This window comes from Rhincodon typus, chromosome 33 (assembly GCF_021869965.1).
Source record: "Rhincodon typus isolate 14 chromosome 33, sRhiTyp1.1, whole genome shotgun sequence".
NCBI classification, from domain to species: domain Eukaryota; kingdom Metazoa; phylum Chordata; class Chondrichthyes; order Orectolobiformes; family Rhincodontidae; genus Rhincodon; species Rhincodon typus.
The window spans coordinates 11,028,353-11,055,826 of NC_063364.1; positions in this window are offsets into that span (position 1 = coordinate 11,028,353).

Sequence of the window (27,474 nt, forward strand, 5' to 3'; positions counted from 1 at the left end):
CCTGGTGTCATGTGACTTCTGACTTTGTCCACCCCAGTCCAACTCAGGCATCTCTACCTCATCCTTTTTTTTTAAGAAGAAGAAGAGAGATCTCCTCAAAATTTTGGTCAATCCTTGCCCCTCAATCAATGTACTAAAAGTAAGTTATCTGCCCAGTTGTTGACTTGCCTTCCTTATCTCATTTCATTTTGGGCAGGATAGTGGTCAAGATAGTAGTAAATACCAGGTACCAAGCCCATGATTTTTCTCCCTGGATCCCAATTCAATTTCACTTCCTCATTGAAGGATTTATTGCCCAGTCATTGCCCAGCCATAATATAAATGTTAATGGACAAGCAGTACCCTGGTGGACTTCCCTGATATTTTTTTCACTGCATCCAGGGATAGCCAACTGAATTGAGGTAATAATCTGTGGAGGTAGCAAGGAAGGACCCTGCAGCCTTCTGAGAGAGAGAACCTTGAAGTGGCTTTCCATCTCCCTGCATTGTATCTTCCGCATCACTGCATGCATTTTTCTCTGGGTCAGTGATGGATTCCAACTTGGTGTAAGGAATTTCACAATGAACCCCCAAGTGTTTGTCACTTTAGGAAGATAGGAGGGAAGAATTTGTGTGGTGTACAGAAGCCTCACTCTGCTTCAACTCTACTCTAAAAAGAAAATAGTAACTAAATAATATTGAATATAACAACAGCCAGAGGCCTGTTCTTTGTACACACAGAACACGTACACACAGTGTTGGATGAGGCTATTGTCTCACAGGAGGAGAGGGCTGTGATAAGCAAAATCCTGTCGGGTTTGCCTGCAGGTTCCTCAGAGAGCTGGGGTGTGATTCTCATTCAAATGCACCTTGCCAGTCCTAGGCAATGACATGTTACATGTGACACTCCAACCTGCCATCATTCACTGTTGACCTGGGTTACCTCTACTCAACAAACAAAATAAGTGACAGACATTCTTGGGTTCGTTCCTCAGATGTGGTTTGGGGTTGGGGGTTGTCAGGTTGGGTTGAGGGACTAGTTAGAGAGTTAATTTGGTTGTTTGGAGGGTAGTCAGGTCTGGGGGAGTATAAGAGGGTATTTGTTGAATATGTGGTTGGAAGGGTAAACAGGTTGGATCTGGAGATGAGATAGTAGGAACTGCAGATGCTGGAGAATCCGAGACAACAAGGTGCAGGGCTGGATGAACACAGCAGGCCAAGCAGCATCATAGGAGCAGAGAGGCTGACATATCAATGTGGATTTCACAAGTTTCAAAATCTCCCTTCCCCCCACCGCATCCCAAAACCAGTCCAGCTCGTCCCTGCCTCCCTAACCTGTTCTTCCTCCCACCTATCCCCTCCTCCCACCTCAAGCCGCACCTCCATCTCCTACCGACCAACCTCATCCCGCCCCCTTGACCTGTCCGTCCTCCCTGGACTGACCTATCCCCTTCCTAACTCCCTACCTACACTCACCTTTCCTGGCCCCATCCCCGCCTCTTCGACCTGTTTGTTTCCTCTCCACCTATCCTCTCCTCTATCCCTCTTCTATCCGCCTCCCACTCTCTCCCTATTTATTTCAAAACCCCCTTCCCCTCCCCCTTTTCTGATGAAGGGTCTCGGCCCGAAACGTCAGCCTCTCTGCTCCTATGATGCTGCTTGGCCTGCTGTGTTCATCCAGCCCTGCACCTTGTTGGATCTGGAGATGGTCAGGTCAAGGAGTGGTGAGTCTGGTCAATTTGGGACAATGATTGGGCTTGAGTGGGAGAGTTAATTAGGAGTTCAGGGTGACAAAGGGGATTAGGAGGATTGGTATGGGAGATGCAGATGTTAGACTAAGTGTTTTTCTGTCGAATTTTCCCAGGTTCATTATTCAGGAGAGTATCACAGAACTGTCTGAAGTCCCCTACACTAATTCATAGAATCACAGAATCCCTATAATGTGGAAGCAAGCCATTCAGCCCATCAAGTCCACACCGATCCTCCAGAGAGCATCCCACCCAGACCTATCCCCCTACCCTATCCCTATCCCTATCCAAGTAGCCTGAACATCCCTGGACACTACGGACAATTTAGCATGACCAATCCACCTAACCTGCACATCTTTGGACATCAGCATTAGAGATATCCACACAGGGTCCCAGGGAGCAAGGTAACTGCCTATTGTAAATTTAAAATTCCTGGGAAATTACCACATAGATTTAGCATGATTGGACACCAGCGTTCCAATCCGCATCTTCATTTGTACATTTGGTCTCTGATGACCCAAAGATGAGAAGAATAAGACCACTGTTTTAATTCAAACATTAATACGTCATCTTACACATTTGTGCCCAAAGCTTTGGGTCTGACATAGTCACATTCTGTGTTTATAACTATTTGAAGTTAGAAATTGGAGACAAATGGGGGAAATGGTTACTTGACCTCATTGTGGAATTTAATCCAGATCTTGCCTGCTGCTAGGACATTTTCTGTTACCTCTTTCATTGGAATCCCACAGTATTGCATCCAGTGAGGATTTAACTGGCCAGCAGTGGGCCCCAGGGATGGATATCAAACTCCCCTCAATCCTGAGAGCTCTTGGCCAATCAGAGGCCAGCAGCTCCTGTCATCAGCACCAGCCAAGGAGCATCAAGAGCAGCTACCATGCATCTAGCAGAGGTCCAACAGTGAGGGACCCAGGCCAACAGTGAATGATGGCAGGTTGGAGTGTCACATGTAAGATGTCACTGGCTAGGACTGGCAAGGTGCCATTGAATGAGGATCACACCCCAGCTCCCAAGAAACCTGCCGGCAAACTCAACAGGATTTTACTTATCTCAGCCCCCTCTTCCCATGAGACAATAGCCTCATCCAACACTGGGTGAATATCAGGGCTGGCGAAATGAACTCCTTGAGTCTGCATTAATTGCCAGAGGGGTAAGAGGTTGTTAAAGGGCTGGAATTGACATTGAGATGAGAAGGCTGCCTGAAAACTGTCATGCACTAGACTTAATCAGGGCAGAGTTGAGAATATGGCAGCTCACCTGCCTGATCAAAAGCAAATTTGCTTTCAAACTCATCTCTGGGCAGGGCATAAATCTCTGTCTGGTGTGTGATTATATCTGAAATATTTTGACTAGATGATACCCACCTTTAGTTTCATTTCTTCTAAGATGTGTTCTAAATCTTACAAATATAAATAATTTGCCCCGCTGCATCCTGTTTTTTTACTGTCCCAGCAATGGGGCTACTGGTGATAACTTGAATCAAGTCTCTCACATTTCCTGCAACTCATCCCTCACACCCCCTCCCGCAATAACAAAACAGAATCCCCTCGTCCTCACGTACCACCCCACCAACCTCCGGATCCAACGCATCATCCTCCGACACTTCCGCCATCTGCAATCCGATCCCACCACCAAAGACATTTTTCCCTCCCCACCCTTATCAGCTTTCCGGAGGGACTATTGTCTCCGTGATTCCCTTGTCCGCTCCACATCCAGTCCAGCCCCACCACCCCCCGCAATTTTCCCTGCAACCACAGGAAGAGCTACACCTGCCCCTACACCTCCCCCCTCACCCCCATCCCAGGCCCTAAGAAGACCTTCCACATCAAGCAGATGTTCACCCGCACATCTGCTAATGTGGTATACTGTATCTACTGTTCCCGTTGTGGCCTCCTCTACATCGGGGAAACCGAGCGGAGGCTTGGGGACCGCTTTGTGGAACACCTATGTTCAGTTCGCAACAAACAATTGCACCTCCCAGTCACAAACCATTTCAACTCCCCCTCCCACTCCTGGGCCTCCTGCAGTGCCACAACGATGCCACCCGAAGGTTGCAGGAACAGCATCTCATATTTCGCTTGGGAACCCTGCAGCCCAATGGTTTCAATGTCGACTTCACAAGCTTCAAAATCTCCCCTCCCCCGACCGCATCCCAAAACCAGCCCAGCTCGTACCCACCTCCCTAGCCTGTCCTTCCTCCCACCTATCCCCTCCTCCCACCTCAAGCCCCACCACCATCTCCTACCTACTAGCCTCATCCTGCCTCCTTGACATGTCCATCTTCCCTGGACGACCTATCCCCTCCCTAACTCCCCACCTACACTCACCTTTACTGGCTCCAACCCCGCCTCCTTGACCTGTCTGTCTCCTCTCCACCTATCTTCTCCTTTATCCATCTTCTATCCGCCTCCACCTTTCTCCCTATTTATTTCAGCATCCCCTTCCCCTCCCCCATTTCTGAAGAAGGGTCTAGACTTGAAACGTCAGCCTTCCTGCTTCTCTGATGCTGCTTGGCCTGCTGTGTTCATCCAGGTCTACACCTTGTTATCTCTATAATCAATGTTTATTCAATGGTAAAGCCATCACTGAGCGTCCCATTATCAACATCCTGGGGGTTTTCATTGACTTGAAATTGTATTGATACTTTGGTGACACGACCAAGTCGGAAGCTAGGAATTCTGTGGGGAGTAGCTCATTTCCTGTCTCACAAAGCCAGTCTACTATTGAGAAGGTGCAAGTCAGGAGTGTTACAGAATGCATAGAGAAAATGCCAGAGAGACTCAGAAGGTTTGGCAGCATCTCTGGAAAGAGAAACAGAGTTGACATTTCAAATCTGATACGACGCTTCTTCATGAGTTCTGAGAAAGAGACATAATGGACTAAAAATGTTATACTGACTTGAAATTATATCACCGTTCTTTCACTCTTGCAGGCTCAAAACCTGAGAACTCCCTTCTGAACAGCACTGTGGATGTACCTTGACAAACTGGGCTGCAGTAGTTCAAGAGGCAGTTCACCACCATCTTCTCAATTGCACTTAGGGAAGCGAAGTAAGTGCTCCTGTGAAAGAATAATAAAGAAGCTGTTTGAACTGCAAGATTGAATTGATGGTAAGTGAATATTTTTCTCATGTCTTTTGTTTTAATATATTAATGGGAAAAGTTAATCGCTGGCCAGCATATATTGTCCACCATAGAGGGCAATTAAGAGACAACCACATTGTAGTGGTCTGGAGTCACATCTAGCCCAGACCAGAAAAGGACAGCAAATCCTTTCCACAAGGGCATTAATGAAGTTTGTTTTCCTGACCATAGACAATGGTTTCATGGTAATCATTAGACTTCTAATTCCAGATTTTTGTTGACTTCAAATTCCACTATCTGACATGATGAAATTAGAATGCGGGTTCTCAGAACATTACCTGTCTCTGAATTAACAACCTTATACAATGTGGCCATCATCGCCCCCTGTTTACTGATGTGTGTTTTCATCAACTACTTAACACAAAGAAAAGAGAATAACAGTGAACTGAACATTGTAAAAACTGCTCACGTGACTCTAGGAGGCTCGTAAGCTGGAAGTAATGGGTCACGTTACTCTACTGGTGAAACCACGTTGCTGTAACTGGGCTGATTTCACCAACAACTGTTGGTATATCTCTAAATACTCAAGCATAGGTTCTGCATCAACATTTGGCCAACGATAATAGTTCAAATAAAAAGAGACAAGGGAAGGAAGATGAAAAGAGATGTTAGGTGTGAATGAAAAGAATGGAGCACCTTTCCCAACATCTGGATGTCCCAACGGGCTGCATTGCCAATGATGTGTTTTCAAAGAGTAGCCTCTCTTATAAGGTACAGAGTAAATTTGTACACAGCAAGTCCCTAAGCATCAATAATTAAGTAAACCTCTTTTTAATAACATTGGTTGAGGTCACAAGGCAAAGGACCAAGAAGATTTACGGCTCATGTGTGTCAATACATCAATGTGTGGGGTTATCAAGAAGGAATTCTCAGACATAACTTTAAATATGCCTCTTAAAGGAATGACAGAGGAGTGACTGAAAGTATATATTTCGGAATTTGTTTAAATTTGCTGCAGAAATTGTTGTATAGGCTAATGGTTCCAAAAGAGTTAATGATCAAGACTGTACTAAGCTTCACCTAATTTGATATTCTACAGTCTTGCATGGGCAAAAGAGCTAGCTTGCAATCACAATAAAGAAGATGTGTCATTATTGACTCATGACTGCCTAGTTGGACATAATAACTACAAATATGACATTACAATTTACGTATATTGCTGTCATGCAGTAAACTAAATCTTTTTCAGACAAGTGCCTCTCCTCATTAAGACTCACTGGTGATTCATTTTCTACCACTGACAGCCAAACAGGCCTTAGACGCTGCATTGAAAAGAGGCAATGGTGGCAGGTTTCTACCCCTACCATTAACTGATAGTGATTGATTCCACAGTGTATACAACAGAAACAAGCTGACCATTCTCAGTACACGATAGCACAATCTGATGAAAGGTCATGCATCTTTTTTTCTAAATTCATTGAGGGCCTTGCTAGCTAGGCCAACATTTATTGCCCATCGCAGAGAGACATTAAGAGTCAACCATATTGCTGTGGGTCTGGAGTCACATATTGGCCAGACCAGGTAAGGATGGCAGTTTCCTTCCCTAAAGGACATTAATGAATCAGGTGGCTTTTTCTGACAATTGAAGATGAATGCATGGCTTTCATCAGACTCTTAATTCCAGATTTTTATTGAATTCAATTTCCATCATCTGCCATGACAAGATTTGAACTTGGGTTCCTCCAACATTACTTGAGTCTTTGGGTTAACAGTCTAGTGATAATACCACTAGGCTATTGCCTCCGTATTTACTTTGAAATGTATACTCTCTCTCTTTACAGCTGCTGCCAGACCTGCCAAGTATTTCCAGCATTTTTTTTTGTTCTATGCTCAGTCAGTGTTTCATCTGAAGAAACTTCCAAACACTAAATTAATCATTTTCTCCAGCTCTCCAAGTGAAGATCCTGCAATTGTGTTTGTTTGAGGGGGATCTCTCAAACTTGCATCTCAAAATCCACATGCAGCAGTAATTCTTCCAACTTTAAAAAAAAACACTTACCCTTACTGAGGTCTGTGTTGTATTATTTGTTCCTTTTAATGCATTTTTATTACAAAACCAATGACAGGTTCTTAAAGCTGATGTGCTCATTTTTATGAACAGTGGTTAAATACACTGAAATTTAAATTGTGAGATATAGAGAGAAATTACACCAGAGCCTGGTGACTTATTTGTGTCTTATTTGTTTCCACTAATTTTTGCCATTTTAAGTGTGGCATTGTCAAAAAGATTGGAAAGATACTTGCACATTTTCTGACATTGTCAAAATGGATGCAGTTTCAAATATATAGTTCCAATTGGGGGAACCTATGTTAACATTCCCAACAAAAAATCAATGCCACCAAAACAAAGAAATATGAGAATAAGAACGTTGCAAACAGAATATTAAAAATGAAAACTGCAGGGTGCCTCATTAACAATGAATGCATCACATGCCGAATTAGGAGGGATGTAGCTCAGACATAATTTCCATTGACCAAATCATTGGTTCTCAATTTGCCTTATTCTTCTGTTTTTGAGCATACATGTAAATTAAGGGCAGAATTAAGCCATTCAGCCCTTCGAGCCTGCTCCATTTGTTCAATAAGATCTTAAAGGAAATTGAAGGGGAATAACTTGTACTGTGTTTATGGAGCATTGTCAAATAGATATAAATCTCTCAAACAAATTTGTTATGAAGGAAGATTCATAAAATTACATGTGAGAATACTTGGAAAACATTGATCTTAACATTAAACTAGCCCCACCCATAGAAAGTGGAAGAAAGTTGGATACTATCAAGTACAAGAGAAACCTTACCCAAACCTGCTGCAAATGTGTCAACTTCTGGTTAAATTGCTGTGTTTTGGTGTCAGATGAGTAACAAATTCTGGAGTGATGAGCAGCTATTATAACATTTAAATGAGATTCCGCCCATTTTGACAACATTTTCAATTTAATGACTGTGAGCAGGGATTCCCAAAACGTAAAAGAAGGTGAGAAACATCATTCGTAGAAGGTGGTGCTTTTCCAAAAATAACAGAAAACACCACGGACATGGAAATCTGAAATAAAAACAGAACGTGCTGGAGATACACATCAGATCTGGTGGCATTTGTGGAGAAAGAAACAGAATTAATGTTTTGAGTCCAGTATTACTCCTCTTTGTAATTCAAGTGCTTTTTGAGCACTGTCTGTGGGGCAGAGGGGCAGGTTTACTTTCCCATAGCCTGTCAAGTAAACATGCCATGATTGTTCTACACTCCCTCGATGTCATCTTTTACCTGCATTTCTAAGTTTTTAAAAAAATCAACACTACTCCCATTTTCTTTTTTGTCTCAATGCCTGCCCAATTGTATCTTGTCTCTTGACCCCATCTGTCTTCTTTCACTACATTTCATCAGCATCCCTCTTCTCTATCATCAGTTAGTTTTGCAGGCATATCATCAGATTCCTGGTTCTTGGCCTCTAAGCAGTTCAGATAAACTGGTTACACCACACTGAATCTCTGTCTCTACTTTGGTACATGGTTTTGTCAATGATTGTTTGCTCAGGTAAACAGCTCTGTAGAACTGTAGAACAGCCATGTTTGTACTAGCTTGGAGGGATAATGTTGCGAACCTCACTAGGTGGGAATACGGACCAGAGATTCTGAACTATAATGTTACAGTTCTAAGTCCTGACCCCTCCTCCTGCCTTGTTCGACTCCAAAAAGAGCATCACAAAATGGCTTCTCAGCAATTATGCCTCCAGTTTTCCTGAAACTCTTAACAGCTGAAATTCAAGACTAACTTACGATATAAATGCAGCAGTTAAAGTTAGAATTTCTTGATGGTGTACTTCATTGATAACTGAGCAAAGCCATGCCCCAATTTCACATGAGCAAATAGGCTGTTGCTATTCAGAACATATCTCCAGTAAAGCCACAGTTCCAATGTAGCTTAGCTCATAAATAAGTCACTTCTTTTAATTTTAGAAGAAAGGCGGGTACATTCCATCTTTTATCCAGCAATCATTTTTTTAATGTGATAAATGAAAAGCAACCCATTAATTCTCTGAATTCAATTAACTCAGCATTCCAAGTGTATTTTGGAAACAGAAGTCTTCAATATAAACTCTGGGCATGCACTTGTCATATCACATGGTGTTTACACTTGAGAGAGAAGCTTGCATGCCTGAACTGACAACTCTTTGTCTTTTGAATGATAATACCATAAGCATTAGAAACTGCATTTGTCTAAGATTATCCTGTGAATTCTTTCCATTACAAAGCTGTGTAAAAAGAAAGGTAACTTTGCTAAGATGTAGACCCACTGTGATGGTCTGTGCTTTCGAACAAATTAAGCTATCAAACAATGAAAGACTATTTTACCAAAAAAAATCTAATTTTCTTTTACAGATACATGTGCCAACTTTGTTGTACTACTATTAGCATATTTTCTACAAAGCAACAAGTTAACCCTAAATACCTTTATCTATTAATTAATAATTAGTTCTCTATTTCTTCAAGGTGATTTAAGTCAATCACTGCAGAGATTAAGCAATGCTTAATTTTTGAAATCGTTTCTATGTGACTTCTTCATGGAGCATTTATATACATAATTCTATCTGGTACTTAGTAGCCCTGGTAATGAACTAGTGCCACTTGCTTGCTTTTTGACAATAGTTAGCAGTTATGGCATTATGAGTCTCAAAGATCTGAAGTGATGCCAACTGGCATCAAAGATATGAATGCTCCGCCATCCTTGTCTCATGATTTGGCCCTTTGTGTTTGCTGTAGTCTTGTGTGTTCAAGCAAGACCTTAAAGTAAGAAAACATAAAGCATTTTCATTTTTCCTTATGAGCATACTACAGAAGGTTCTTGTGTGCTATACCCATGCAACAAAAACAATGAAGAGATTGATGGAAACTAAAGAAAATCCAACAGCCCTCAGTGTTTCCTTAATAAATTCCATTTTTAAGGCAGACTTTTCTTTGCTTGTTTAACATTGTGCCATCCTTTTCACCCTTTCGTGTGTCCCTAAAATGTACAGTTTGATTTATTCATAGAATTACAGCACACGGTGAGGAATTAATTACTCTATGTTTCCCACGTAAAATCCCTGAAGGGCCGATTTGAAACCTGTAAGGCAGTAAAATACATATACGCACCAACAAAACATTTCAACTTAGCATAGTTAGCAGAACTTCGAGGGACTCCAGTTCCCTCGGTGTGCTGAGGACTGTCAGTTATCGGTATGTCATTAGCAGAGACAGCTGCTTATAAACATCACAGATGTCAGGAAAACTGCCACAGTAAACAGGGATTTCCCATTCATCTCCTCTGTCACTCCAGGGACCTCATTTTCCTTCTTGTAACTTTTAGTGTGTTAGTGTACAGCAACTATTAGAAATGGTCTCATATTTAAAAGGAAGGGTTTGGCCTGTGCATCCAAGGTTGCACCCTTGTATATCCTAACACAGACCAGACGCTGTTTCCATTTTCTAGTCATTTTACTGTTGGTGGTTTTCAGGGGCTAACAAGGGGGTCTATATCAGGACCTACCACAGGCAGATATGTCTTTTTGAACCTTTAAGATAATGTCCATTTCATCCATAGACTTTTTATATGTTTATCAAAGAAAAGATTTTCCACAAAGTTTGTAAAGTTTATCTTGATATGAATAAATCAACATTTATATATGCTACAGTTAGTTCAGTTGTTTTCAGGTCAATGGAAAAAAATATTTCAAGTTTTCTAAAAGTTTCCAAAAATGCCAAGCCACTTCAAAGGCACAATGTGACCTCTATGAGTACATTGGTAATCAAATAAAAAGTAACAAGTAAGTGACTTAGTAGTCAGATTTGCATTTTTCATCTTCTTAAACAATGACAGCAAAGCAAAGTGTACATCAGTACACAAGTACACCTCATTTACATTGTCTCTTCATCGTTAATTTTCAGCTCTTAATGTCTAAAACCATCAATCCATAATTTTGCATCTGCAGATATTTGACAATATTCAAAGCTCAACAGGTGGATAAATACGTTTGGCACTAAGAAAGAACAGAGAGACAAATATTAAAACAATAAAATGCTTGAAACACTCAATAAGTCAAGCAGCATCTGTGAAGAGAGAAACAGAGTTTACATTAAATTCATGGATTTATAGAATCATGCACACGGAAACAGAACCTTCGGTCCAACTTGTCCATGTGGACCAGTCATCCCAATCTGACCTAATCCCATTTGCCAGCATTTGGCCTATATCCCTCTAAACCCTCCGATTCAAAGGCTCATCCGAATGCCTTTCAAAAGTTGTAATTGTACCCACCTCCATCACCTCCTCTGGCAGCTCATTCCAAAAAAGTTACCCCTCAGGTCCTTTCTAAATCTTTCCCCTCTCACATTAAACCTGTGCCCTCTCGTTTTGTATTCCCTCACACTAGGAAAAAGACCTTGGCTGTTCACTGTATCCATGCCCCTCATGATTTTAGAAACCCCTCTCAGGTCACCCCTCAGCCTCCAACTCTCTCAACAAAGATATTGCCTGATTTGCTGAGTAATTTTAGCATTTTCTGCTTTCAGTGTAGATTTTCAGCATCTACTGTAATTTGTTTTTGTTCCAAAACATGAGATCAGGTAAGTACTTTTTTAACTTCCTGGGATAATTGGCAGTTATTTCTGTTTTATGATGTGGTAGATTTGAGATGGCATTTATAATCATGTTTACTGATGTTTTTTTCAACCTTAAAGCTTGATCTCAGCCAGTAATCTCTTAATCTGCCCTCTCAGCTTTCTGATACATATATTCAAATGTATTCAGAACTCAGCAGCACAATGTCCTATACTGTCCTACCCACGATACCCAGCTGAGCAGAAAACAAACTTTCAGATGCAACCTATGACAAAGCTTTTGTGTCTCTCTTACAGCTTCAGAATTATAAAAAAATACACATACTGTATTGAAGGAGATAATTTATATATATTGTGCCCATAAACTTTCCAGCAATGGGCATTGCAACAACAAATGAAGAGTAAGGGTGGGCACCCTTACCAGCAACATTACCATGCATAAACTTCCAGCAAGGACAATAGATTATAAATGTATACTGTTAAACTCACACAGGAAAAAAAAACTTACCAGTGTAAAGGATATAACTAATCTTTAGTTTGATATTGTGATCAGTGATTATAAGAACATAATTTTTTTTTCTTCTCAATGATATTGATCATCCACCTTATTAGTTTGAAAACACAGCATCACAATATCAATTTTACAGATCTAACAGTAAAATATAAAGACATGCCTATTTCAAAGGCTATTTCTGAAATGGAGTAAACAAATAAGTTGAACTCTAAAATAATGACTCGATGCATATGTTTTGTGTTCAAAATGATTCCTGAAGAAGGGTCCGACCCGAAGCGTCAACTTTCCTGCTCCTCTGATGCTGCCTGGCCTGTGTTCCTCCAGTTCCACACTGTGTTATCTCTATTTATAATTGAAAATAATGCCTTTGTTTAAAAGGGGAAAAGCTGTTGTGTTCAATGGTTTGATTGATCTGCGTTTGAATATGTTTATTTTATCAGTCACAGGATGTGAGCATCGCTGGTAATTATTGACCATCGCTTGTTATGTTTGAGAAGGTAGTTAACTGCCTTCTTGAATCATCACATTCTGTTTGGTGTAGGTACACCAACAATGCCATGAGAGAGCAAATTCCAGGATTTTGACCAAGTGGCACTGAAGGAACTGTGATATATTTCCAAGAGTGAATCATGAGTGGCTTGAATGTTTCTGGATGGTGTGCCAATCAAGCAGCTGAATACATTACATAGAATCATAGAATTCCTACAGTGCAGAAAGAGGACATTTAGTCCATCAAGTCTGTACTGACCCTCTAAAGAACATTCCACCTCAACCCAGGCCCCATCCTATCTCCGTAACTTTGACTAACCCATCTAGCCTGCATATCCCTGGACACCATGGGTCAATTTTACCGTGGCCGATCCACCTATCCTATACATGTTTGGGCTGTGGGAGGAAACTGGAGCATTCAACAGAAACCCTTGCAGACACGGGAAAATGTGCAAACTCCACACAGACTGTCACCAAAGGCTGGAATTGAACCCAGGTCTCTAGCACTGTGAGGCAGCAGCGCTAACCACTGTGACATGTGTCACTCAGCATTCCTAACATTTTCAACATGTTCTGATATTATCTCTGCAGTTTCAATTCTGGTCTCCTTTGCTTCTCTATTTCCAATACTATAGCAACGAAACACAATATTCAAAAATGCTCTCCCCCAGCCTCTTTGCCTTTTGATCTCTCTTATTCAAAATCCTCCTTAACCTATTTCCTCAACTTTTCTTTCAATTAGCAACCTGTGTTGAAATAACAGTAATTAGACATGTAAAATTTTCTTCATTGGTGTCGTCACTCTCAGGGTAAAGCACCCTAAGACTTCTTTGTTAGTAGGAATACGTAGCATCTAAATGAAGCTTTTATTGTTTTTTTTTTAATCTCAAATCAGTTAAATCCAATAAGTAGAAGGCACAGAATCTGAAATTTTATTTACAGCCATAATTACATGTTCTTTAAAATGATAATGCAGACACAGAGTGAGTCATGGCTTAATGATGGTCCTTTTGCTTTTGAATTGTAAGATGGCAAGTTGAGGTTTTATGCCAGAGGAGTCATTATTAATCCAAGGTCCAGCTTCCTCTCTCAGATGGGCATAAAGATCGTGCACACCAGTTCAAAAAAGCAGGGGAATTCTCAATGTCTGGCCCAATGTTTGTTCCTTGATCAATATTCTAATAATACTGAAGAAGAATATCTTTGTGGTTATTGCATGGCTGTTTGTGGGACCATGATGGGTGCAAACTGACGACCATGTTTCTTACATTAACACAATGATTAGACATCAAAAAACTTCCTTCTTTGTAAATTGTCTTAGGACATACTGAAATTATGAAAAGCATGAAGTGAATGTAATCCCGTAATTTTGTTCTTTCTGAATAACAATCACTTGCTTGGCAATATCTGTGGCATATAAATATAGAATGCTGCAGTTTGACTGTGTTATAAAACAGGTACAGACACAGCCAGTCTGTAGAAATTGAGGTGAACATCATGTATTAAGTGAACAACAGACTCTTGGGCATTTTTGAGCATATGCGCAATGGTGCAAGACCAACTCATGCACTATAATATCTTGCAAATAATGCAATCTATGAAAACACTGATACATCAGCATAAATACTGGTGATTGTGAATAGAATGGGCAACAGTATCTTTTTGAGCTTGCTTTTAGCGTGAGGTTTTTTTTTAAAAATGAGGAACATGGTGAGTTCTTATCAGGGTTAATTTCAGTACTTAAGAACATAACTGATTTCAACTTTTCTGCAATGAGTCAAGCCATTCAGTGTTCCCAATACTCTCAATTATGGAAGAAGTCTTGAAACAATATCCAAATATGAATTTAAGCTAATCCCAAGGGGATTATTTATGTATCCCCTTGACTCTACATCTGCACACCTTGAGAGTTCTGGCTAGAGTCTATCCTCGGTATGCCTTGAGAATAATGAGCATTGGCAGTGTTGCAGATTAGATATAGCAAGGTTAGATACATGGTAATGCTCTGTGTATTCTGCCTCAGCAACTCATTTGGAGTCTGACCAAAAAGACAAACTCCCAGTTGCATTGTCTCAGAAGCTCCATTTCCTACTTCAATATTTTGTGCGATCTCTGAATAATCCTAATTTAATGCCAAATTTTTGGATTTTCAGTACTCTAGACAAATGCTCATTATTAACTGTATTGAGATTGTCCAGATTTATTTCATGCATGATCTTTAGAGGCAACCTTTACAAGGACAATAGACAATTAGTAATTTAAGTTAAACTCAAAGCCCTATCTCTCGAGAGAAATGACAATATTCCAGCTGCGTATGGAGATTTCTAATGCTCCTCATTTTGAATGACTTTATTAATACAGTAAAATCATGTCTTTTAAAGCATTTTTATTTTAATAATTAAAGTTTAAATCAGACATCATTGTTATCAAAACAAGTTCCACTTCCAGATCCAATGCTAATGGATTAGATATGCCCAAGTGTTAATGTTTATCTATTATTTAATTCAGGTATTCTGTGAGGTAACATCAAAATGTATTGCCCATATGAGAAAATGTATTTTTACAACTAATTCCATATGTATCTTTGGAGATAAGATTTGTGTCACTGTATATGCTTTGTTCAAAGTGTACATCTACCTAAGCTTTGTGTTGAAATTATGTATTTGAGCATTGTAGAGATTAACAGCAAATATAAGTTGATCTTAACGCAGAACATTGACTTCTATTATATGTTACTTAAAGGTAGCTACTTATTTTAAAAAATGCATATTTATTATTGAGTCTTCACTGTCTAACTAAAGCCAAGAGATCTTGCCTTTAATACAGAAAGAGGAAGGGAGAAAGAAGAAAAGCAAACAGAGTGTACGCTATGATAAAATATGAGTGCATTGTATATAGTTATTGGGAGCTATACAAGGGATCAAAAATGATCTATAGTGATATATGAAGCAGGCAATAGCCAAGTGGCAAATTTCAAATTTGCCCTATTTAACTTCCACTGTTGTTAGAATTAAAATGCTATAATATAAAAATGTCTTTCCTGGCTTGCTGTTGACATGGAACCTCTGCCATGAGGCACTCACAATAAGATTGCAATGCAGTGACAGTATACTCCTCGAATACATAGAAGCATAGCTAACAAAATAAGAACACAGAGATGTTCACAGATGCTGAAAGCAGCTAAAAGCCACTCAAAAGGTAAAGTAAACAAAGAAACAGTGCACAGCTGAATTACGAGGTGAAAAATTTTCCTTTCTCATCCTCATTTGAAATGGAAGCCAATAAGGTTTCCACTCATGATCACAAAAAACTCATGCAGCAGATTTAGTTAACAAGCTGTGTGTATTTACATTTTTATCACTGTTGGGTAGACATTGTTAGAAACTGCATTCTACCCTAAATCTCTCAAAGGAACAGAAGCAAATATTTTGAAGGCATGCTTTGAACCTTAATTGAACATAGCATATGAACAGTATGTGTTCAGTTTTAAGCATAATGTGAAAAAGAACATATTGATTGATTTAACGCAACTGACAGAATTTAATGAATTTGAGCATCTGAAAAATGGTCTTGTCAAAGATAGAGTTATCTTACACATAAGTGATCCTACCATGACAGCAGAACTGCTAAGGAAAAGCTCTGAGCTTGTAAATTAACAACTGTATCACATACATGGGACGATGGATGATTTTGTCTACAATATGGAGAAGGAGCTCAGATCTATCCCTGTGAGAAAAGCAGCCTAAACTTTCAAGTGCAAAATGTAAAAAAAAACACAAGTATCTGAAGAAAGGCCAGCATACAGATCAAGGCCAAAGGACAAATTGTAAATATTGCAGAAGTCATTAGATTAAAAAATAAAAACACAGGTAGGGTGGAGAAAACACCGTTTTAACTGTAAGAAGTTCAACTTTTTTGATTTGATTTGATTTGTTTGATTATTGTTACATGTACCTAGGTATAGTGAAAAGTTTTGCTTTGCGTACAGTACAGGCAGATTATACCATACAAAGTGCGTAAGGGTAATAGAACAGAGCAAGGAATATAATGTTATGCCTGCAGAGAATGCTTATTTTGTATATAAGTGATTAGCTAGGAAGGAAACAAACATCCTAGAAAGCCTATATAGCCGATTGCTAGAGCAATTTCAGAAGATGATTCTGACAAATCAAGCATTGAACCAGAAAGATGAAGATTCCAATGATTCAATCTACACTTACAGCAGGCTGACATGTAAAATCTAAAGTAGAAAAATGGCCCATAACATTTGCAATGAAGACAGCAGAATGAAAGCAATAAACATGAAGCACCAAATAGACACTGTTGTTTCCTGCAACACCATGGGCTTCATAAACCTTTGTAAAGTTTATACCAGATGCTGATCCAAAATGAAATGTGCAAAGGTTTTGATAAGGCTTTGTCATGGAATGCTGCTCACCCCAAGAGGACAAATGAATCTGAAAGCCTAATGTTATGGCAAATGATGTTAAACACAAAACTAAACCTACACATCTCAGCAGAATCAAGTTGAAAGCTTGGAATAATAAAATGTGCCAGTAGAGATTTATGGTGTTTCACAGGCTATGCTGCCAAATAGGCAAACAGAGTGAGAGAGAAGCTAAAAGAAGCAAACATCTAAGGCAGTAGTGTAAATCAGCATTCAGCTGAGAAGATTTGGGAACAGAACCAGGAAGCACCCAGCAGATGTTAGAGATAAAGTTGACATCTAGGACATATAACATTACAAATCCCAATCACATTAAAGATCATAGTGCTGTGTTATGTAAAGAAACCATCAAAAGTGGGACGAACTAGAATAACACCAGTTGTTCATGCAGGAGAACTGTTATTTGTATAAGGCATAACTTGGGTTTCGCACAATTACAAATGAGAGTGCATGTAGACATATTTCTTTGTTTGTGATGAAAAGGGGATGTCTGGATTGAAATGCAATCATGTACAAATGTCCTTCTTGGCTTGCTGTATCATGTGACTTCCATTTTGAGGCACTCACTGTAAGCTTCCATTTTAGACGAGTTCAAATAATGACACTGGACTGCTTGAACACATAACAAACAACAATAAAGAAATGAACAAATAATGATATTATCCAAGACCAATTTTAGGCATTCATGCTCCATCACAGCCATCACAAAAATTATTTGGAAAGATAGAATGGTGCAATTTGTTAAATACTACTGAAATACAAGAGTTTTCTATCTGGGTTGAATGAGATATAACCAAAACAAAACAACAGGAGTGATTGCCCAGCAAATTAATAAAGTCCAATAATTTAAAAAAGTACTCCCAAGTTGAAGGTAACTTTAAGTGAACTGTAGTACTTTTTCCAGAGTTAGAAGATCTTCAAGGCCGCTCCAGGAATGGCAGCAAGTAAGCCAAGGTGGTGTGTTAGTGCAATACTGTTGGAATGCTGCACTGTTAAAAGTGCAGTTTCTTGATTGAAACGTTAAGCTAGGACCTCATCTCTCTCAGGTAGATACAAAACACCTAATGACATTATTCAAAGAAGAGTGGGGGATTTCTGCTATTATTTTGCTGAATAACTATCTCTCAATCGACACATGTCGAACAGATGATCTGGTTAGTTGTCTTACTGCTGTCTGTGAGAGATTGACGAATACAATTGGCCATCACTTTTCTTACATTACAACAGTGACAACAGATCATTTGTGTTACATTGCCTGCAAATTACTTCAGGAATCCTTACAGCATGAGCGGTGCAATATAAATGCAAAGCTTTTCTTCCTGATTTCTTGTTTGATTTCCAGGGGAGCATTTAGGCTTTTGTTTTGGCAAACTGGACAGTTCTGGAGAACTGCAAATACTCTGAAATTCTTCAATTACACTTATTGCCTCCCTGTATTTTGAATCTCATTGCTCTATGTAGATAAATCTTCAAAAATGATACACATGAAATAACAGAATTGGTAGGCAGGCTATTGTTGAGTTGCATATGGTTTTATACAAAAACTTGGAGAATCTGTTGTGCAGAGTCACACCCTGAGTATTTCCATATCAAGTGGTGAGTGAATGACTTTACAGTTGCATTTCCAAACTTCATTTGTGTAACAGATAACATCTTGTCATTTTCTCTTTTATAAATTTTGTAGTTACAGTGAATAAAAACCACACACCTACTTATTACGATCCCCATGCCAAATGCTTTGGTTACCTTGGGAGAAGAGTCAGCCCAGTGCCAACTGCAACAGGACCCAGTATTTGATGTGATTTGATTTATTGTAGTCGCACATACCTCAGTACAGTGAATAGCTTTGTTTTGCGAGCAATACAGACAGATCATAGCAAATAAGGACATAGAGATCAGAGGGTGTCTAGACAGAGTAGAACACTTAGTGGACTTAAATCATCACCATTACTGACACCACAATATTTTTATACCTAGGGTTAAATGGTTCCAGCTGATACACTAGTAGTTTATCAACTCTCATTCTATACCTTGTAAATGCAGATCAGCAAAAGCTAATGCAGTTTTTCTTGCAATAATTCCAGTTTTTGCATCTGCTGTGCTCTGTCCATAATATTTTTGCCTCAAAAGGTTGTTGATTCACATTCTACAGCAAGACTTAGCACAAAATTAATTGTTGACACTCCAGTGCAGAGCTGAGGGGGTGTTTCACTACTAGAGATATCAAGTTTCAGATGATGCATTAATCCAAGGCCTATCTGCTCTCTTGTGTGCCAGTACTATAGTGCCATGATACTCTGATGAAGCAGAGGAGGTATCCTCGTATCCTGGCCAATATTTATTCCTCAGTAAAGATGACATAAAGAAATTATCTAATCATTATCACACTGGAGAATGCTGTGCAAAAATTGGCTGCTGCATTGACTACCTTAAAATAATGACTAAACTTCATTGTCTGTAAAGCACACTGTGTTGCCCTGTGGTCATGCAATGCATAATGTAAATGCAAATATTTATTTTCTTATCAAGGTGAGAAATATTAGTATTGGCGAATGGACTTATTTCAATTTCAGTCTAGTTTCAGTATCAGAATATATCCTAGGCCAGATACAACAAAGTCAGTTACAGACAAAAAAAAACTTCTTTGTCTAAGCTGTAACCTCAGAAAAATGCCCCAATTCAATGAGCAGAATGTTTCCTATGAATGTCATTCTATAAGTGAAATCACAAGATTGGCAACAGGTTTAGACTATAAGATGTAGAAGCAGAACTAGGCCACTTAGCCTGTTGAGTCTGTTCTGCTATTCAATGAGACCATAGCTCATCTGAAAATCCTCAACTCCATATTCCTGCCTTTTCTCCATAACCCTTGGTTCCTTTACCAATTAAAAATCTATCTCAGCCTTGAATGTATTTATTGATTCTCTGCGGTGTAATATTCCACAGCTTTATGACCCTCTGAGAGAAGAAATTCCTTTCTGTTAAATGGGTGACCTCTTATTCTGAGATTACACCTTCTGATCCTAGACTCTCCCAGAAAGAGAGGAAATAACCTATTAAGTTCCCCAAGAATCTTATATTTTTCAACAAGGCCACCTCTCATTCTTCTGTACTCCAAAAAGCACAGGTCCGACCTAAACAACCACTCCTCACAAGACAGTTCTTTCAATTCCAGGATCACCTTAGTGAATCCTCTTTGGACTGCTTCCAATGCCAGTACATCTTTCCTTAGGTAAGGGATCCAAAAGTGTTCACAGTATTCCAGCTGTGGTTTAAATTCATGCTTACCATGTATAAATTGATACAATCTAACTTAATTTTACATGAGCCCCATGAAGCCAATAGAAAGCAGATACTTTCAACGTAGACCTACTTTACATTTGTACCTGTGTCTGAAATGTGAAATTATTGCCTAGTGTATTACAATTGCAGTTGCAATTTCTATACTTAATACACCTGTAATAGAATGGAACGATACATTCACAGACTTAGAAATCTACAGGCGATTATGACATGGGGTAGATTGTGGTCCGAAAGATGTCAGACATAAACTATCAATAACAAAAGCAAGCTGTAATATTGAGATCAGGGGGAAGTGTCAACAGGATTAATTAGTTACAATTCATATAGGGGAATGCCACCTTTACTTTCATCAAATATTATTTATTTATCCACAAGATAAAAATATAGTTATAAATTATCTGTGCTGGTCACTTTTCATATTGTGAGAATTTGCTGAGTGCAGACTAATATTTTGTTGTCATTTTGTCTAAATTAGCACAATGGAGCAGCTGCTCACTGTTGACATTGCAACATGTCTTTTTCTGACTTGCTTATACCACCTTCTGCCCTGCAGCAACATTTTATAAGAGATTAACAACTGACAGTAGAAAAAAAGGCAGTTTGATTTCCTTAACATAGCCAATGTAATAATGCACAGTTAATTATCTGCCCGTCTGATTTTGTGCTCAAAATCCATTACCAAGGTGTGAAACGATGCTTTTATCATGGATATCAATGTTTTAATTCATAATATAAACGCCTTTTCTTTTAGAAAAACTTGCCCCATTTGATATGCAGTTCATTCTGCTGTTGGACAAGTAGGTTCTAAGGAGATTTGTTAATGACCATCATCAATGACATTCTCACCAAGATGATAGAAGGTGTGCTTGTCAGTTGGTAATGTCATCCTGCAATAATGTCATCCTGCAATGTTTTCTTTCCCGCATGGTCTGTCCACCTTCACCATATCATACACAATTCTAAACAGGTATTGACTTTGAAAAGAAAAAACAAAATACTGCAGATGCTGGAAATCTGAAACAACACAGAGAGCTCTGGAGAAAATCAGCAGGCCTGAAAGCATCTGCGGAAAGAAATGGAGTTAAGGTTTTGATTCAGAATTGAAGAATAGTCATTCAAGACTGGAACCATTAACTCTTTCTTCACAGATGCTACCAGACCTGCTGAGTTTCTCTAGCATTCTCCGTGTTTGTTTCCAATTCATAAATAACTGGTGCAATTTTCTCACAGGGAGTACATGCTCCAGAAACTAACTTTGCACTGTAGCTGTACAGACTCATAGGTGATTCATCAGGATTAAAAAAGGATGTTGCCAGGGTTGAAGGGTTTGAGCTATAAGGAGAGACTGAATAGGCTGGTGCTACTTTTCCTGGAGCATCGGAGGCTGAGGGGTGACCGTATAGAGGTTTATAAAATCATGAGGGGCATGGATACAGTGAATAGCCAAGGTCTTTTTCCCAGGGTGGGGGAGTCCAAAACTAGAGTACATAAGTTTAAGGTGAGAGGGGAAAGATTTAAAAGGGACCTAAGGGACAACTTCACTTAAAAGATGGTGGCAGAGTAGGATGCTTCTGCAGGAGCTCCTCTGCCCTGCCTGTTCTTTTTCTTTCTTTTCCTTCTTTCTTCCTCTCTTTTCTCCTTCCCTCCCATCATCTCCCTCAGCACCAGAGGCAAATGCTGGCAAGTGCCGACAGCAGCAAGTCCTGAAGTGCGAGCTCAGGAATGAGCTGGAACACCGCGTGGAGCAACGCGGGGATCGAGCTGGCACAGAGCCCCAGAATAGCGTGGGAATGAGGTGGTAAAGTACGAGTTATGAACCGGTATGGCACAAGGAATGTGTTGGAACAGTGTGTGGGCTATGAGCCTTGGAACACCGCATGGGGAATCCCAAATCCCAGAGTGGCACGAGGGGGGTGAATCCCAGTATAGCGTGACTTACCTTGTTGCTGCTGAGTGCTGGTGAGGAGTGGACTGGAGGCTGGTGTGGTGCGGGACAGTTGTTGGACTTGGGCCTTGTGCCACATACTGAGCTATTGGTGTTCGGTACTCTTACCGGACTGTAACATAAATCCTAACCTTTCAATCCTCTTTTGTATAACAACATTATATTTCTTTACTCTGTAAGATTTGTACCTAGGTACTTGTACCTACGATAGTGCCATTAAAGGCAGCCATTGTAAAAACTTTTCACTGTACCCCTGTACTTCTGTATTGGAGTGCAGATGACGAGAAAGGATATTCTATTCTATTCTAAAAAAAATCCTTTCCTTGCAGAGGGTGATGCGTCTATGGAATGAACTGCCAGAGGAAGTGGTGGAGACTGGTACAATTACAAAGGTATGAGGATGGGTACATGAACAGGAAGGGTTTAAAGGGTTAGGGGGCCAAATACTGGCAAATGGGACTAGATGAATTTAGGATATCTGGTCAGCCTGAACAAGTTGGACTGAAGGGTCAGTTTCTACACTGTACATCTCTATGACTCTATGGCTATGTGTCTTGCTTCCACTCCTGGCCTGTTGGGTCTTAACATCTATCTCTGAACTGCCAAATCTGCCACATGTGCAGTGGTTGATACTTAGAGTTTTCAAGAGTTTTGTGTGTTCTCTCTAAGGCCTCAACATCACCTTTGCATATTCCTGATGAAAGTCTATTGATATGTAGTAAAATGTATTCCTGAATGACCCTTCCAAGGATTCCTGATGCTTGGTCTCGTCTCCTCAGGAAACTTTGAGGGCCTCTCTAATGTGTTTCCTCTGTCCTTGTAAAAGTCCTCTGCCATGACCAAGTTCAGAGTTGAGCAGTTATCTTGGGATTCTGGTGTCCAGGCGTATAGTTACATGCTCTGCCTAATGATTCTGATTTTGCCTCCATGCCGCTGTTCAACTGCAATTCTTGCAACTGGATTTGGAGGAACTTGTGAAGGCAGTGTTGATGGGACTTCTCCATTGCTTTGAGATGCCTGCTATAGGGTGTCTGAGTCCCCAGTGCACATTGCAGGACAGGGATCACCACTGATCTTCGCTTTGCGATGAGATCCTGATTCACATATACTTTTTCCTCAGTTAGCCGAAGCCGGAGCTGGCATATCGGAAGTGATGATAATCTTCATTGTCAATTTTTGAAATTGTCAAGAGGAAGCGAGGATCTTACTGTTGATTTTAATGAATGGGAGTTGTTGAGCTGTAGGATCTAGTTGGAAGGGGACCTCAGTTCTCCAGGTGTTTAGTGAAAGCACTCCTACCATGATTAGTGGTGTGTATTCTGAAGACAGCTTGCTACAGTATAGTAGGCGGACAGTTAAACAAGATATTCATAAAATCCATCATCAGTGTACCCTTAAGAACTCAGAGTAGCAACTCTACTGGAAATATTCCAGTGAGATCTTTAAGTTATGGAAGTTATTTCATACATTGTGAATCTTTCATATGTTTGTTGGTGACAATGTTATAAATCTATCATGAAGGAATTCTCCCAAAAGAAATGCCATTGCAATGTACTGCAGCTAATGTTGAATTCTATTTAGTGCCCATAATGTTTTCATATATTGAAAAAAAGGTGCAAGATACCTCTGGAATGTTTCAGTTGAACTGAAGTGATTATTTAACAGCATGGTTTTGTGTACCGCAGGTGCGCATGCTTTGTGCTTGCATTAAGACCCTGACGAAACGTCATGGTAACAACTATACCTGAAGAATGTGGCTGCAATAATTACTATCTTCTTACAGAATAAATTTAATAAACAAGGAAGACTTTTTTTCCCCTTCAGGAATACTAATAAGTGATTGCTTCAACTGGAAAATAAATGGCACACACTTATCTCTAAAGACAGATGTAGCTTGTCTTTGCTAATTTTAGTTGTTTTACCAATGTTAGTGAAGAATAAACATGATATATGACTTAGCTCACAATATTACTGCACTTACCACAGTCACAGACTTATTGGGGACGTATCAGTTTACAAAATAAACCAGCAGGATTTTTGTTAATGTTAATCTGCTTCCTCTCTTCAAACAGATGCCTCAAGTCTCCGTTCTTTTCCCCAGTGAAGGGGGATTTTATCTCACATTCACTCCCCCATCATTTTCTTTTTTTCCACCATCATCAGAAAACTCATTCAAGTCTATAATGCCCAATAAAGTAAGTTGTGGCAAATGATGTTACAGAACGATTTTTTTGAACCATGATAGGTAAAGCATTTTAAAAGTTCTTTTTTGTTTTGATATCCTTAAAATAATATATAGTTTTTAAAATGCATGTTTTTATGAATAAATGTACCTTACTATAAAAATGGACGTACAATCCCCTCACCAACAAGAGCCTATGTATATAGGACAGGAGCAATTGCTTTCTGACTGGCAATAGTGTACCTCAAATCACTAACTGACTGTGAATTTTGTTTTCATAGGAAGGAGTTATATATACGATGGCAAGCCTGATGCTATTTATTCAGAAATTTGGAACAAATGCTGCATTTATCTTATCATTTCTTATTATTTACACCTGCTGGACTCGATTAGAAATAATGGCACAAGAATCAAAGAAATATATTATTTAATGCCAAATTTAATTAATATTGCAATAATTAAATTGGCTTGACTCTTCAGCTGTCTGTGTGTTCATCTTGAATATCATGCAATACAATATTAATTGCAGTAAATTGAACTTGTTCACAAAGGGGATATCTCTCCATTGGTGATTATATCTGAATTTTATTATTTCCCTTCACAGATTCTTTTTGCTCCATGATTGCTATTTGCTACATTCTACCGACAGGAGTGATTCTGATATGCTCCCACAAGTTTTATTTCACTTCTAACCTCTGTCCATACCACCACATTCCATCCACCCCCCCCCCTCCGGCCCCACACCACCCCAACCCCCTGAAAAGCGTAGGATGGAACTCAGAACATATGGGAACTCTCCCGTTGAACGGAGCTGAATTAGACTGTCAGTGAAGGTTGAGGGTTCAGATTGATAATCCTGAGGCCTCTAGTTGAATGTTTTAGTTGCAGAACAAGCCTTCTGCTCCACTCACCAGTCTTTTCTTTTCCATGATAAATCACATTTCCAACAAACAAACCCTGCACAAAACAGGTGCAGTGCAGGAGCAGGTATTACAACAAAACAAAGACAAAGACATTTATTAGCCCAAAACTGGAAACATTAGCATTTTCTTTCAACCAGAACGGCACAAGCTCAAAATTCATTCAAATGATCCCATTGTGCCATCAGCTATTTCCCTACTGCCACCTTGAACTTTCTGGCACTCTAACCCTTTATCAAAAATATGCCATTGAAAGGGTCAAACCACAGAGCGCAATGATTAGTTCAATATTTAATTAATAAATAGGTAGCTAGATATGTGGCAGGGTCACGGCAGTGAATACAGTTTTAAATTACCCGTCGTTAGCTCACTAAAACAAGCACTGTATTAATAAGGTTAAAACAAAACTGTAATTCGTCATCTGGGGGTTGCCAGGAGTATTGGCCTAAGCACTGGCCAGCTTTGTGAGCTCTGTATAATGCCAACTGAGTTCACAATGCGGGCACACTGCCAGCAGAAACTGGCTTCCCACTGTTTAATGACAATAGATTTACTGCGCTGTTGCTTATGGGTGGTGTTGTGGAAACAAGGGCATTGCTACTCAAATACAGCACCTGGTGACAGCCAGTGACCTTGGCTGCCCCCTTCACCTGCCTTGCAAGCACAAATACATCTTTCATTTCCCTTAGCACTGGAGTAGCAACATGTTTTCAGCAACATCCGAGCCTCCAAATGTGTCTACTGAAAATCTCATAAATAGCTCTGGTTAATCCATGGATTAAAATGCAGGCAATGTCATGAAATAAGAGGCGAGTTAAGATTTCATGGGAAACGTCCTGTTAGAATGTTAGAGGTGCAGAGAAAGGAGCTTTCTTTGTTGATCATCTGCGTGCTTTTAAACTTAGATTAATTTGGTCTAAAAGTCACGTTTACGGCTCCTGTGAAACTATAGATACCGGACCCAGACTGCTATCTCTGTAATGAAATGTGCAGCTGGTAGACCCCGAGTGACACTACCAGCTGCACCTCTCTGCAGGTCACAGGAAGTGATAACTGAACTCTGTGCTTGTGTGTTTAGCACTAAGATGGTGCTGCTCTCTCTGGCCGTTTGAAATGTTGTAAAGAATAAACAGGAGCTATACTGCCACAGGTGTGAACCCCAAGTCATGTCTCCCCAGAGTTCTCTCTGAATATTCATTATACAGGACAGCTTCAAACATTTGTACATACCACTTTGTTGTCCATGGCTAGCAACATATTTTAAATATGTTGCCTTGCAATATGGCGGAAATTTCTCCCAATGAAGTTGTGAAGAGCCTGTTGATTTCAATGCAAAGAACATTTCCGAATTCCTGTGTGATCACACATTTGCATCCTTGAGAGAACATTGTATGTGAGTACAAAATGATGGAGTTAACACACATCTTTACTTCAGTTGTTACAACAAAGTGAGGAGGGGGTGAATCTGCTCCTGTCTTTTACGCTTTTTCAGTTGGCCGCAACAAAAATCAATGTTTAGCATGAAGCTTTACCTCCCTCCAATTTAAAATGTAATTAACTAGTTCATCAGAAACAATGAGGAACTGATTACAAGGCTTTCTTGAGTGAAAGGAAAAGCCATTATATTATCTGCTAACCCTGAGAAAAATAATAAAGACACAACATCAACCATACATCCACACAAGTACAGAAGCAATGACAAATAGCACACAATGCAAAAGGAAGACAAAAGTATTCACAATTTAAAAGGTTTCCTTTGAGGTTGCAGATTTAATGTTAGACTACAGTCATTTAAGTGATATCTTGTATCCTCAGTAGTGGCAAATTATTTCACTTGCCTTTAAGTTCTCAGTGTCCTGACATTTCTTGTTGATTAGCTCTATCACTGGACACTTTCTTTTTTGAGACTAAAACAGAGAGTTTTCTCCAAACTGTTCCTGTTGCAATCCATTTCCCCTGCTCTGCCAAAAGAAGGTCCCTGAAATAGACCTGTTTTGAGTATTCCAAAGTCTGAGTTCCTTGTACCAAGTTTGATATTGTAGGCAATGCCTTTCAGCTCCATTGTATGAAATTTATCATATTGTGTAAATCAAATTAAGAGATTCAGGTTTCTTCCTAACTGACTGGGTGGGGCCGTTTCAGAATCATTTTAAGTCAGTATTTTTTCCTTTTGAAAAGCATCTCTTAGTCC